The sequence below is a fragment of the Bacillus rossius genome, chromosome 1, assembly GCF_032445375.1.
Source record: "Bacillus rossius redtenbacheri isolate Brsri chromosome 1, Brsri_v3, whole genome shotgun sequence".
Lineage (NCBI taxonomy): Eukaryota > Metazoa > Arthropoda > Insecta > Phasmatodea > Bacillidae > Bacillus > Bacillus rossius.
In genome coordinates this window covers 333,747,263-333,762,308 of record NC_086330.1, presented here as the reverse complement: position 1 = coordinate 333,762,308, position 15,046 = coordinate 333,747,263, and the positions used below count along the sequence as shown (strand labels likewise).

At 37.7% G+C, this 15,046-nt stretch overlaps 1 protein-coding gene across 1 annotated transcript in view; it reads right to left on the bottom strand.

Moving 5' to 3' along the window:
- The window catches only part of LOC134530316 (acid sphingomyelinase-like phosphodiesterase 3b), a 539,986-nt gene that overhangs the window by 31,117 nt on the left and 493,823 nt on the right, over positions 1–15,046 (bottom strand). The gene's annotated exons all lie outside the window — the stretch shown is intronic.

Below are 15,046 nucleotides of genomic sequence, written 5' to 3'. Positions count from 1 at the left end.
AAGGAGGGTGAAGACCGGCGCCCACCGCCCAGGGGCGCGCGTCTCGACAGGAGAGTAGGGTGATTGATGGACGAGCGCGTCTGCGCGAAACACGGGCGCAGACAACGGCGCCGATCCATCAATAGTCGTGACGTGTTTCCGGAGTCCCTGATGGCACCTGCTCCATCAACGGCCTCTCTCTCTCTCCCTCTCTCTCTCTCTCTCTCCTCCCCCCTCCCCTCCGACCACTCCGCCCGACATGGAACCACTTATGAGCCCTCTGAAGGCTCTTGGAAGGCGCACAGCCCGAGCCATTACTAGCTGGCTTTTTATTTTACTTCAAGAGCTGTGCCCGAAGAAGAGCGATCGTGAAAGGAAGACAGGAACATTGGGTGTAATGTCTCCTCGATATCGAGGTCATTAGACTTGTTTGTTCTTTTGATAGCGATTGACGTCGCTTCGAGGCTGAAGACGATGGACCTCCATTACTGGGACATGTATTTTTTTTGCTAAAATAAATTATGATTTTTTTCATTACACTGCAATAAGGTATGCTTGTTTCCTTATAGTTGGTAGGGACCGGAAAAATCCGCGGATACATTTCGTGATAGCCTAACATTCAAATAATTACACATTCATGCTGCTTCTGCCATTGGTTTACTTTAAATCTGCAGGACTATGGGCCAATTAGAAATCCTTAACCACAGAAGTGTCGAATCACAGGCCACCCAGTCGAGACGACTATTAAGCCAGCGGCCAATGAACAGGCGGCATTTGCCCGAGTATGGAGAGAATTGTGGAGCCTATCCTACAGGTCACTGAACATCGAATTATTCTGGTCTCTACAAATAACGATAAAAATAAAGTTAGATCAACAGCAATTGTAGATGGTTGAATCACGTTCAGTTCATTCAAGACAAGAATGTCTCCTTTCTAGGACGGCGTTCAAAGCACGAATGAGAAAGGTTGAAGTTATAACATTGTACTACCAAGTTTAGCTTGCAGAACATCTGCAAAATGTGCGAATCTCTAGTCATGCTGATGAAGTTGAAATCCAACCCGAAACACTCACCACAAAGCAAGACGCACTTACGATACCAAACTCCATTTGTTTAGGTAGATTTCTAATAAAGACTACCTATTGCAGCCGTTAACATGGTACAACTACACGAATTTTTTTTACTTAGTTTTTGCTTACATGGTACCTTGACTTCAAAAGCATCGTCAACTCCAAAGTTAGTATATACCTATTTAAATATCTACGCGTCTATCTTTATCTTTTAATTTGGACACGTTAACTGCCGTATATTTACACAAAAAGTTTCCAGATTAATAAAGGAAGTGTAGAGATGGAATCTCTAGGTCGAGTAAACTTTGGGATAATTCAGATTAAGGGGCTATAAATGGTGAAGTTTTTTTTGAAAAACTGAAAAATCAAAATAATGCCATAATATGTAGGGGCAAAAAATCATGTGAGCTAGTGAAGCAAATACTGGATTATTTAATGCTTCAGAGAAAAAAATTCTTGGTCAACAGGGGATATGTAAGATATACGAATAAAGCATGTATTTTTAGCGAAACAATCTGAGCGCTCATTAGACTGCAATTGATTCTGTCCGCACCAACTGTTTCTTTGTTGTGATTGGCGGCCGTCTGTAAGATAAGTTATTGCCACCTTAGACTAGGTCAACCAGGACGAGTTTGCTTTCGCACGAAATTTATATGATTATTGTGTCGACGGTACACATATACTTGAGAGAAACTCAACCAATTATGAAACACAGACGCATTCTGCAGTGTTTTAACACACAACCTGGTCTCGAAATATTATTCCCGTAAAAACCATGGCCCTATATATGAATGAATCTTGGTAAATGTACGTATTTCCAGCCCAGCAGGATTCACAACCACCGAGGGATAGGGGGCTTATAACAGAAAAAAATATTAAGGGCAATTATCATAAATCAATTTAACCTAAGTTATTTGTAGATTCATGATTATTTCACGGATTCATATTGTAGCAAAGTGGACTTTAATTGCACATAAAGCTACTTCATATTGATTATTGGTCCACAGTGCTAATGATACGCCCTTGAAGACCCTGAGCCAGTTACAGACAAGGAGAAGACGTGGCTACCCAACCACGTGTAACCCGCCGAAAAGATGCGACCTTGTTATCGACCAATGAGCACTATAAAAAAAATGCTTGTTTATGTATAGGCAAGTTGAGTCTAGCCTGGTGGAACGAATCTGCGAAATAATCGTGGCTCCAGTTATTTGTGAGATGAAAAATTGTATTATTATTTTTTTAACGGGCTTTGAGAGAGAGAGCTTTTTTTTTTTTAAATCTCGCGTGGTAGCGAGCAAAGTTAAGTGGAGCATGTAACGAAGCGAGCGAACCAGCTTGAGCGGTTTTTGCAGCCGAAAATCCTCGTCCCTGTGTTAATAGGGCCATCAATATTCAGAGCGAGCGCTGGACCTAACGGCGCCGAAAATTCTTCGGGGCCTGTTCCAGTATTCAAATGATCCGCCGAAAATCTGCGCCCGGAAGCCATGGGCTGGGAGGCGGAAGCTATTCCGGGGGCCGCTCGCTAGCTTGGCAGAAGTAAATGGCGCGTCTGAACCTCACCCTCATTCCCCCCTCCATCAACCACTTACAGGCTTTGTTTACGAGCGTCGTGACACAATAAACACTCACCGTTCAGCGCCACTCACCATTCTGGAATTTTTTTTTATTGATTCCTTATACCCGGAGATCGGAAAAATTCGTGGACTCATTTCGCGATAGGCTAAAATTAAATACATATACCTTTAAGCTTCTTTAGCTATTGGATCACTGTTCTTCTGGATGACTCTGGGCCAATGAGAAACCCCTCAATCAAAGAAGTATCGAATCACAGGAAAAACAGGCGAGGCGACTACAAGTCAGCAGCCAATGAACTGGCGTCATTTTTCCGAGTGTACATAGGAGTGTGTGGTCTATCATGAAGGTCATTGAACCGGAGAATTATTCCTAATTATAAATTTATACCTTTGGATACATGCAAGAAAGCATACACCTGTTCATTTGAATGGCGTTCTCATTGAATAATCGGCGGGGACTGGAAAAATTCGCGGGTGAAATGGCCTCTATAGGATAGCTTACACAATCCTCTGCGATCTAAGGAAAATCTCTCCTAATCATGGACTTTTGAGACGTTTATACTGAATAGCCTGTGTTTCAATACTTACGTGGTTGAGGATCTCTAATTGGGCCACAGTCCTCCAGATTAACAGTGAACCAATGGCAGAAGCAACACAAAGGTATTATTTTTTGAATGTTAGCGTATAACGAAATGAATCTGCGAATTTTTCTGTTCTTTAATAATCGGTGGTTAGACTCACCCTGAAGAACAAAAATCAATAAAAATCATTAAAAAATGAAATATATATACAGGGACAGGGATTGTTCGCGAAAACTTCTAAGCGTTCATTAGTATGCAATATGATATGTTCGCGTCAGCAGTTTCTTTCTTGTAATTGGTGACCGTTATCAAGAGAAGCCAATAACTTATTTGATTGGGCCATTTTGGTCACGCGTGGCTTCTCGCTGAATTATTGTGATTGGAGTGCTGACAGTAGTTATGTACCTGAAAGACACTCAACCAATCTCGAAACACAAACGATGCTACAGTGTTCTAAATCTCAGCTAGTCTTGAATTCGTTTCTTGAAAAATACATGAATAACTTGCTTGGCTTTTAAGAAATAGCAGCTTACGTGATTAAATCTGAAGCAAAACTCAACATGCAATGCTTAAATAAAATAAAATACGTATTGATTGGACTTAATTTAAACAAGAAGGCATTCATTGTTTTAACCAATCTTGGAGTGTGAAACCGAATCTTAAGAACGCACTGAGAAAAGACACAGTGCCGCGCTTCATCACAATCTTAGAACCTATAAGGTACTTACAATCATCCTACATCAAAGTATACACTCATTCGGGTAGTCCCCTTAGGTACATAACTGTGAATATTTATTTGATAATGTATCATAATAATTTATTAATCGACTGTCAAGGTCAGTGGTTTGGAGTTTTAAGAAAATATCACTCAATTCATTTTTAATTTAAACACACGAAAATCCTTAATTTAGTAAAATCATGAAAATTAAAAAAATAACACAAACGCACAAACCGACGTAAAATATTAGGTACGTGAGTAAAAATTTATTTCAAATATAGGCTATACATTGCGGAGCAGTGAAAAATGTTTCTTTGGCTTGGTTTATTCTATTTTACGCAATTATATTACAATTATTTTATAAGCACTTTGCATTATACACATCAAAATGTTTCTTTCCTTAAATATACGAAACAAATAGTACCTATTATGAGAAGAACGTGATGTGTTTTCATTGATGAATATGTATATGGACAATTTAATATATTACAATATAATATTTTAAACCTACGTAAACCTACATCTACAAAAATAAAACTCTATCTAACTGATCAAAGACGGTGTAGGTACATAAACTTGGAATTAAGACGCTTCGTGTTACTTGGCGAAGAGGAAGAGAATAATAGGATGCTGGAAGGAAGTTAATGGAGAAGTTCGAGGTCTAGAAACCTTCCAAATGTTCCCCTCTTCCCCCCCCCCCCCCCAAGTCAGCTCCTTCCGGGGACGCGGAGATTTCCTTCCGACAAGCCCGGGCCAAACACTGGAGGGAAGCTGCCGAGAAGCGAAGATGAGATGCTTAGAGATTACAGCTGCTTCAAGCTTCGAGCGGCGCGCTGTTATCACAACCTTCATTCAGATCCCCTGAGTCACGCATCGCGTGATCTTCCAGTTCGTTTCACAAGCACTCACTTGCGGAACGAAAGATAGATACAATTTTTTTAAGATTTGGATTTAAGTAATATGTTTTAATTCAGTAGATTAAAGTGATAAAATTTTATCCTTATATGTATATATCCCTCCTGCATGTTTGAAAATGTCTATTAATTGCGTTCTAAGTTAAATCTGAGTAATTTTCTTACAATGTAAAAATATTTTTTGTTGTACTTTTAAAAGGAAAACTCTTGATAACTCTGTTGTCAACGATATCACTTGTAAAAAATACAAGGCAGAGTTTTGTACCATTTGTAATTTTACAAAGCTCTGTCTTGAAGTTTTACAGATGATACCATTGGCCACTTAGTTTCCAAGGAATTTCATTAATAAAAACACAAAACATTTTTTCAGTGTAGAACCACTTGTGTTTGAAAATTTCTTAAATATTTCCTAATTTAATAAATTTAAAACATAAATCAGGTAGAAACAGCAGCAAGTATACATTCTGTATGATTTACTTAGCGGGGCCTGCAAAAATTTTAAGAACATAAAAAAAAAGACATTTCGTTTTAAATGATTCGCAGTGAATATTCATACCCTCACAATAAGCAGTTGTGACGCTCTGGCCCACATTGACCAATTGCACTTAATCAGCTTAAAGGTTTTCGAACGCTAAGCTTATTTGGAGAGTCGAGGCACGCGCGCGCAGCTATTAATTTCGTCACGGCGGCGTCACGAGTTTTGCAGCCCTGAATCCGCTGGCATTATTCATTCTGATCCCAGCGAGTGGCGACGCACCCCGCACTTGGATCGCTCCACCCGCATGCGAACTGCAGCGCCGAGCGAACCGAGTCTCTCGCGAGGGATTATAGTTGTAATCTGTTAGGAATAAATTGAAAGTTCGAGTAGTAAATATGACGTTCCCGGGCGGGTAAAGGAACTACGGAAATTCGCCCCTCCACTTCGTTTTTGTGCTTATTAGTAGGGGAAGGAATTTTTCACGAATAAATCTGAACGCCTATTAGACTGCAACAAGATATACCCGCACCAACAGAGTCTTCCCTTGTTATTGGCAGCTGTCTGCGAGAGAATTCGGTGACTTATTTCATCGAACCACTCAGTATGCGTTTGCTTCCGCACTGACTTACTGTGATTGGTGTTTTAACAATCGACATGTACCTGAAAGAAACTCACCCAATCACGGAATACAGACGATGCTACAGTGATGTAACGTTCAGCTAGCCTTGGTTTCTTTTCGCGAAATATGCATGGCCCTACTTATTAGGCACTCGAGAACGTTTGTCCACACTTACAAGGTACTCGAAACTTACTCCGTCGAGAGAGAGAGAGAGAGAGAGAGAGAGAGAGAGAGAGAGTGTGTGAGAGAGTGTGTGCTTGGAGCATTCAACTTGTCTGCGAGGACGTTCGTGACCGCCGTCACAACAACATATCATTTTTGAGCGAGTGTTTCAGTAGACTACTCGTCAGAGATGTGTTACATCAAACATCGTCAACGAGCAAAATTCTCGTGTTCTTACGTTGCAAATACGCTTATAATACGAAACTCGGACACGAAATAACGCCAAGCGTGATAAATACAAAGTTCTTTTTTTAAAACTACGTGAAACTACGCGTAGTTTCCGCAACCGTTGCTAGAATTAATTTTCGGAGCAGCTGCGTCGACCACCGCAACATTAGATTTGCAGAGCGAAATTTGAAACTATTTAATGAAACGGCTCCGATAAAAGCGAAAATGACTCCTGCTTTGCACCTGCATTTCGACAAGGAAATTTTATTAAAATACTACCATCTTGTTAAAATTCACTAAAAAGTTATAATATAAAGCTTCCCTATGTCGTTTTGAACTTTGGTTAGCGCCATCCGCCACAGATGGCAGCACCGTTTTTGTTACACATATCCGTTCCTTTACTTCCGTCTCATCCATGAAATTACTCCAACCAAATGGCGTATTTCGAGAACTAAGATGTTAAACTTAAATTTTTTTATATTGTTGCGTTTGGTACTAAACGTTTGGCAATTTTTTCTTAACGACTTCATGGAATTATTAATTCAAGCTACATCCGTAAACAATTTTTCGGAATTCAAGGTTAGTTTCTCACTGAATGCTGCCTTAAAATTAAAAATTCCTTAATTTAAGTCTCCATGAATGAAGGTCATTTCATCACTATTTGGAAACAGTATATCAGCGGTCTAATAATCAAGTCTCGTAACTCTTTGAAAGTAAATTTTAGAGCAGAAAGAGTAAATAAATCTTGTAACTCCATATTTAATTCTAGTTGTATTAAATTGCTACGCTGTTAAACTTTTCAGCAAATTTACGGACTTTTCAAAGAATAATTCTTCTCAAATAAACGAAGAGTTCTTTGTAATTTCAAATAACTAGGTTTCCATAGAATCTAAGCCGTATTTCATCTTTCGAATACTGTTTTTTTTTGGCAAACACGCACAAAGAAAAAATTAAGATTTTTGAAGGAGTCGTAACAGGTTCTAAAACCTTTTGCCAAAATTCCAAGATTAGTTTAGTGGACTCAGGTTCACAGGGAAAAAAAACTTGGTTACGTGTTAATTTACGAAGACCCCTTGATACTTTGTAACAATCGTTCTTAGTAAATTAAAGGAAGAAACCTTTAATAGTGAACTTATTAAGTCCTTAATTTTACTATTCACAAATAGTGTAAATAATAAAAAATAGATTTTTCTCATACTTATGACTGATTACTGAAATTTTAGTAATAATAACACTGTTCGAGTTAAATGTATGTACATTTGAATGAAATGTTAAAAAATATATTGGAATTGGTTATTTACATTGTAGAGAACTCAGAAAAAAAATAAATTTCTAATTTTTGTCCGTATGTTTGATTGTTTGTCAGATTGTTCCAGCATCTATTAAAAAATACTGGGTGGATTTTGATGAAAAATATTTCATTAGTGATATCTTTGGCTAATTTAAAAACTAGGCAGTCAGTACACAATTACAGAATCCCTCAGGGGTTGAAAAAAGGGTTAACTATATTTTTAAGATAATTAATTATATCACCGAATTTAATAAAGCATAAGAAAACATGGGTACCAATGATAAAAATACGTAAACTACCGAACAAAACTTCATCATTTTTGCGAAATTCAACCCGTAAGGGTTGGAAAAGGGATAAATTGGGTTTTAATTAAAATTAATGTTTCCGGATCTTATCAAGAAAAGATTTTGGGTACCAATAATTAACATAAGAAAACTACCAAAAATATTCTACCATTTTGCAAAATTCAACCCATAAGAGCCGAAAAAGGGATATATATTAGATGAGAGATCTATCTCCGAATATAATCAAACTTAAGTAAAAGTTTACTGTACCAAAATTAAACATACGAAAACTACCAACCAATTTTTAACATTTTTCAAAATATGCATGTCTTAAAATCAAAATGGACATTTCTGATTCGTTTAGAACTAGAGGTTAAAAATAAATAAATAATAACTTGCTTGTAGAGTTACGTATTGTATTTTTTTTTCATTTATAAAAATTAATCTTTTAAGAAGATGAAGAAAGGGGAAGTGTTTATTTTTTAAAATATTATCTCAAAAACAAATTAAGTAATACGAAAACTGTTTCGTAATAATGATATGAAAAATAACTTTTATTATTATTATTTAACTACTTAACGAGATTCCTGCAAAAAAATTATAACTTTTTATTAGGAATACTCCAGTATAATTTATTGTAAAATTCATAAACATTATTAAAACCTTTTGCTGAAATTTTTTTGATACAAAATATTACAGTAAATATTTAAAAAATTATACTTCATTAATATAAAATTTATTTAATTCATTTTAAACTATGTTAATATTATCCTAAGCCTTGGTAGAAGGCAAATTTTTATAGGCCCACGTATCAGTGCAGGCTATAAAAATAGTGCCCGAAGGTCAAAAATATTCTCTCTCCATTTAATATGAGAAAATGATTTATCGATAATTTTGGGATATCAGAGAACATATAGGTTGTCATGTAAATGCAGTTTTAAAATTTTTTCACAAGTTTATAGAAGTTTCCAGAACATTTACAGAATAAATAAGTTCCTCTAATTTTACATACGCCTGTAGGCTATGCCAAAAGAGATTTTCGTATTTGTAAAAGGTTTTTATGAAATAGGAATTGTGTTTCATATAACTATTTTTCAGATATTACACTTGGAGAGGACGCACAAAAAATTATTGCGAGGAAGGTAATGCAATAAATGTAAAAATAACAATATTGTAAGGACTACGTTGTTAATCAGGTCTACGATATACTGTTAGAAAAAGTGTCTGTAAAAGCTAACTATTTATTTAAGTAGCTACGCGGTTCTTATTTCTTAGTCAATTTTTGAACGTTATATTGAAGTAGTGCAATATCTGACCACCAGCGCTGGCCCCGACTTACAGACGGGCCAAAATGGCATATGCCTAGAGCGTCAGTTTTTGAGGGGCGGGAGAATTTAAGGTGCGAAAAAAATTGAAGGACATAAAAATTTTAGGGACGGGAATAATACATTTTTAACGTAAAGTAATGGTTTGAGTTTCAAAAATACGTGTCGAATCCTACCATTTAAAGAACAACAGAAATACGTGTTATATCCCCGCGCTTGACGTAAGAGGTTCACATAAACTGAGATAGACATTTGTTAAATTTCGAGCGGAGTACGTCTTTGGAAAACCTTTGTGTTTAAATGCATAACGTGCGGTTTAAAAACTGTCAGTAAATAAGCTTGAATTATCAAAATGTTATGATGTTTGGAGGGAACTGGAAAAGGAAAAAGTGTGGCTAAAGATTTATCTGCCCAGAGCGCTAGCCGCCTGAAATCTAGTCCTGCCACCAGAACAAGATCACAAACAATTGAATTTAGGCGTCCCAATTGGGAAATTATAAAACTCAACACGCAAAATGAAAACTACCAAAGAGCACGAAACAGTAGAAGTTCGTGCCTCTAGCTGGAGGGAGTCTGGCTGTAGGGTCGTGAATGCGAGGTCCACAGCCCTTGGGAGACCGCCCTAGCAGCGACTGTCCTGTCCATTCTTATTTCACAGGGATGAAAGCCACAACCACGACCCGAACAGTTCCGATGTTTAACGGCGTTAAGGCCCGTTCTACCACGACACGGAAACAGAGACGTTTCTAACGGAACAGAGTTTCTACAATAACACGCAGACGGAGATGGACCCTTTACAGATGCTGAGCCCTTCCGTTTACCTTGCTCCGTGCGACCAATAGAAGCCGAGTACTTGGCTGCGGTGATTACCTTTTATGTTTATGTTCGATGTACGTGAAAAATTGTTTCAAGTAAAAGCATATCTAGTGTTCTGTTTTGACTTTGTGGTTTATTTTAATTTTATATGTAAATTCTACCCATGCTATGGTCTTGAAGCATAATATATATTCAAAAATAAATCAATTTCGAAACTTTGAAATGCAGTCTCATAGGTTGCAATTTTTACGTTTCCGTTTGTCTGCTTGTTCTTCTTTCACGCAGCAACGGAATAACGTATCAACATGAATTTTTGCATATAGATAAGTTAGCAGGAGAATGACATAGAATACATATAATTATGCAATCCCATCTGTACGGGAGTAAAAAAGGGGTAAATCCAGTTTTATATTATAAAATCATAGAAGGTAAGTCATATACACACACACAGTGAGTTTGTGTCATTTCCCTATGTCCACCACACCCTTAGTGAAGCTTGCGGATGCCAGCGAACTAAAGGGACTAATATACAGTTCACTTAAGAACTTCGTCAATAGATGGAGATGCCTTGAACTTGTAACGCGCTATCGTTTGGTGCGTCCGTCACGTCTTACCTAGGGGTTACATGCCTTCCCACAAAATGAAGCAGAAAATTGGCGTCCCAGTTTTGCTGATGCGTAGCCATGATGCACCGGGATTTTGCAAACAGTGGGATATTAAAATGGAAATTTCCCGTTTTTTAAGATTATGCCCTACAGACTTGAAACTCGGTAATGATGTTCCTTATATTATTATGTGTTTAATCTTAGCGTCGCCTGTTACTTCAGCTAATAAATAACAGATCTTTATTTTTTCCAGTAGGGTATGTTATGTTAGGTTAGATTACTGAAAGGTTGGTCACATTAAGATAGCGTTATTTGAAATACTCTATGATCGTAAAATATATAATTCATGGCATAATGGTGTTTTTTTCACGAGCGATTGGCAAACGTCGGAGAACTTCGGAACTGTTCGGTTTAACTTTGTCGTTGAATGTAGGCTTCACATAAGGCAGCATGGGTTGCCGAACTACCGTCTAGTTCGGTTGTCACCTCCAAGTATCAAAGTGCTTCTTTTGAAGATTGTTTCAAAACGTAATAGTCGCCAGGGTGGTTGAACGTTTAGATCACTTGTTCGCCACGCCAGGATATTTTCCGTACAAGTGGGAAACGAGGCAGACGTTGCCATGTACCGGTGGGTTTTCTCCAGTTTCGCTAAACCCCATTCATTCCGTTACTACTCCATCTGCATCTCATAGCCTTTCTTTGGCTTTGATGACCCTAGCATCAACGAGAATTAGAGCTCAGTTGTCTCCACTCCAAAATTCAAACTCACTGTAATCATGGTAGTGCTCTGTCTTTCTGAGGTGGGTAACTACATTTTAAATTAGTAAGTTTGTAATTTTTCGTTTACATACATATATAATTGAAATAAACGTGTATAGAGGTGATATAACCAAAAATGCCATGTTGATTTAGGTTGTCTCTATGATATCTCAATGTTGACTAATTTAATTTTGGGAACTGACCTTCGTTTAGACAAAGATCACACTTAAAGAGATTTTCAAATACCATAACTTAGGGCCATATTCAAAGACGCTATTTAGTGAAAATAGACTGCACCTTGTTTGACAGTAATACACCATTCCCAGAGTAATACAGAATAAGAATAACCCAATAGCATTCATAAGTACCTATACCAACTTTAGGACTAAAATAGTATATATTGTAGTGTAACTTTTCACAGTATATTTAATTCATTGGACAATAATACCATTAGTACTTTTACTGCTATCAATAATCTGGGAGAACAATAATCTATCTACATATTTATTTTTTACTTAGAAAATAACTTGTTTTTAGTTACATACCAAGATGTCAGTTGTTTTCTTATAACTTCTAACCTTAACTTACATAGGATAGAAGGTAGAGCGGCGACCTGCAGTCCTCTTAACACTGAAACGATGTTATACCACACTACTTCCACTTTATTGTAGTTTGGTTTGTCATTAACACGTGATTACCTTTTACAGTTGATTTGGGAAGTAATCATGTTTCTATATAGGATAATAATAAAAATGTGAGTGTGTTTTTCAGTAGTACTTGCCAGGGATGTGTAACATCTAACCTCGGTAACGAGCAAATTCATGTGTTTTAATGTTGTAAATACACTTATAAAACTAAAATCATACACGAAATTTAACATAGAATTATTCTCAATAATGCCGAGCATGATAAATAAACTGATAAATAAAATATTAGCTTTTAAAAATTTATAGATGCGATTCACACACATACTTTCTGCGCCAGACGCTATAATTAGGAAGCGTTAATCGTAAACTTGCTTGCCACCATCAAACGCAGATAGCATTTAGTAGCACGAAAAACCCGGAAATTTTAACTATTAGAAACGGCTCCGATAAAACCCCGGCTTTGAACTTGATTTTTGACAAGCAATTTTTAAAAATATTGCCCATCTTGTTAATTCACTAAACAATTAATAATATAAAATTTCTCTACAAAATTAATGGTAAAAATTAGTTTATACTTAAACGACTGTAATAATAATTAAGTAAATAGTTCCTACAAACAAACCTTATTTTTATTGACGTGATTAAACATTATTATTATAATTTTTTTTTAAAAACAAACTAAATTTATATTTCCAATGAATAGATTCAAGCCATGCCCCATGAGGTTATCAAGCGCGCGCCCTACCACTGTGCTACTTACACTCTTGGAGATTTAGAAGGAGAAAATGTATTATAATCATTGTAATGTCTGTTTTATTAAGTATTTTAAAACTTGTGATTGTTTTTTACTATGGCTATTTTAGCTAACCAAATATATTCCAGGGTACTTTCACTATCATAAAGTTTTATTTGGCACACCAATACGTTTGATATGTACCCTAATATTTACGTAAGTTACTATATACGGGTTTATTTTGCTACATGTTGGTCCGCCATCTTTGTGACACATTACCATTCGTCGACTTCCGTTCCATTTTCACGAAAATACTACTAACAAATGCCGTATACCGAGAGCTAGGATGTTCACACACAATATACATAGTTGCGTCTGGCATGAACAACCAGACCGGGTGTTGAACTCGGCAACTCGGATTGCTTCGGGGAAGAGAATGGGTGGGGTGGTGGGTAATGCGCTCAATGGTGAGTGTACCTAGAATTTAACGCGACGCGGCGACACCACGAGACTCAAGGACAGAGAGATAGAAGGTACAACACACCGCGATCTTGCGTGGCGCACAGATCAGGCCGGAATGCCGTAGGGGCGGAAGGTATTCCCCCCACTCCGCCTCCCAGTCGAGGTGATGCACGGCCAAGACGACCAATCCACGTCTCCAACACTCCAGCTTGTCCCGCCCACCTTCCCAGAAAGTGTACGTGCTTAATCTGCTGGCAGAGTTGCTCCCTGTCTGTACAGGCATCTTAAAGAAGGCCAATGCTCGCCACATTCCATTCCTTCGTAATACATTATCCAGCTTAATGTCGATATTATTCCTTATGCAACTTATTTCTCATATCTCAGGCCAATGTTAAACATAATTGTCGTAGAATATTAATCGAAATAAATAAGTATGTAGATGTACCATTCAGTGTCTGTTTTGTATTAAAAGTTTAAATACTGAGTAAATGTCTCGTTTTCATTTCAATCCATTACACTAAGAGCGACCTGCTGACACAGACGTTTCACGTTAAACCAACGGCCGTGTGTCCCGACACAGCCCCACCCAATTTTTTTTTAACATTATTTTTAAGATAGTGAAAAGGGCTAAAAACGCGTGTTTCCAGAATAATATCTTGACGTGAAAAACCCGGTAAAGATTCTTGAAAGCACCCAAGGGCCTTGTATCGCACCCTTATCTTCATTTCTCCGTGTTTTTTTGTTATGCTTACCGCTCAATTCTCATGTTTGCATTATGCACGACGATAAGACCGCGCGCCATTTCAGAGTCCTATACAGCGCCAGGAGCACCAGCGAGTCTCGCACTTATCATCCCGACTCACTAACACAGATACGCCCCTGACTAGGTGGGCCTCCGTGGACTGGCGCGCTGTCTTCTCGTCGTTCACATGTCCAAAAGTGACATTAGTTGGTGGATAAATTAAGACAAAGGTGTAATAATGCAAGGTCCTTGGGTGCTCTCAAGAATTTTTTACCGGGCGTTTCATGTTTAAAAATAGTTTTATGAACACGCATTTAACCTCTTTTCACTCTACTAATAATACTGTTTGAAAACGAAATACGTTTGCAGACTTACTCAATAACGCTCAGAGTTTTGTTAATTTCTTTTCACACAAACCGACGCCCCTCGTATATCTTGAGTAGTTTTTAAATCTCGTGTTTTTTTTCTGATGCTCTACACATTGTACATGTGCCCGGATAAGCGGGGACCTTAATGTATAAATTCACATGTCTAGCTCAAGAAAATGTGTTTTATTAGTAAAATCTGACAAGGCTGCTTGTATCCTCTCGAATAACGTTGCACGCCGAACTAGGCGCTTCTTCATCTTATGGAGAAAAACGCACTTGTAACAATTGTTCGCGAAAGGAAACCAACCACACAATAGCTTTCCGTTAGTTTCTGAGAACGGACCAGCGGGGTGGAAATTTATGAAGCTGGCGTGACTTGAATGGGTCCTCGTGAGAACAGAATCCTTTCTTACGAGGCGAGTGAGTTAGCATTTTTCTATTGCCGGCAGGCAGGGGAGATTTATCGAAGTTGTTTCTGAGAATTCCGCGTTGATGTGGAAAAAAAACCACTTTGATTTTTTTTATTTAATGTAACTTCTTTACAGTCGGTAGGGTAAGTTGAGCGATGACGTCATCACAACGTAACGGAAGCGAGTAAAGGTAACGGAGGTAATGGCTATTGTTCTATGGTGACAGGTTTGAAAATATGACTTCTTGTCAAACAAGGGCGAGGAGGAAGAACAACTAATACG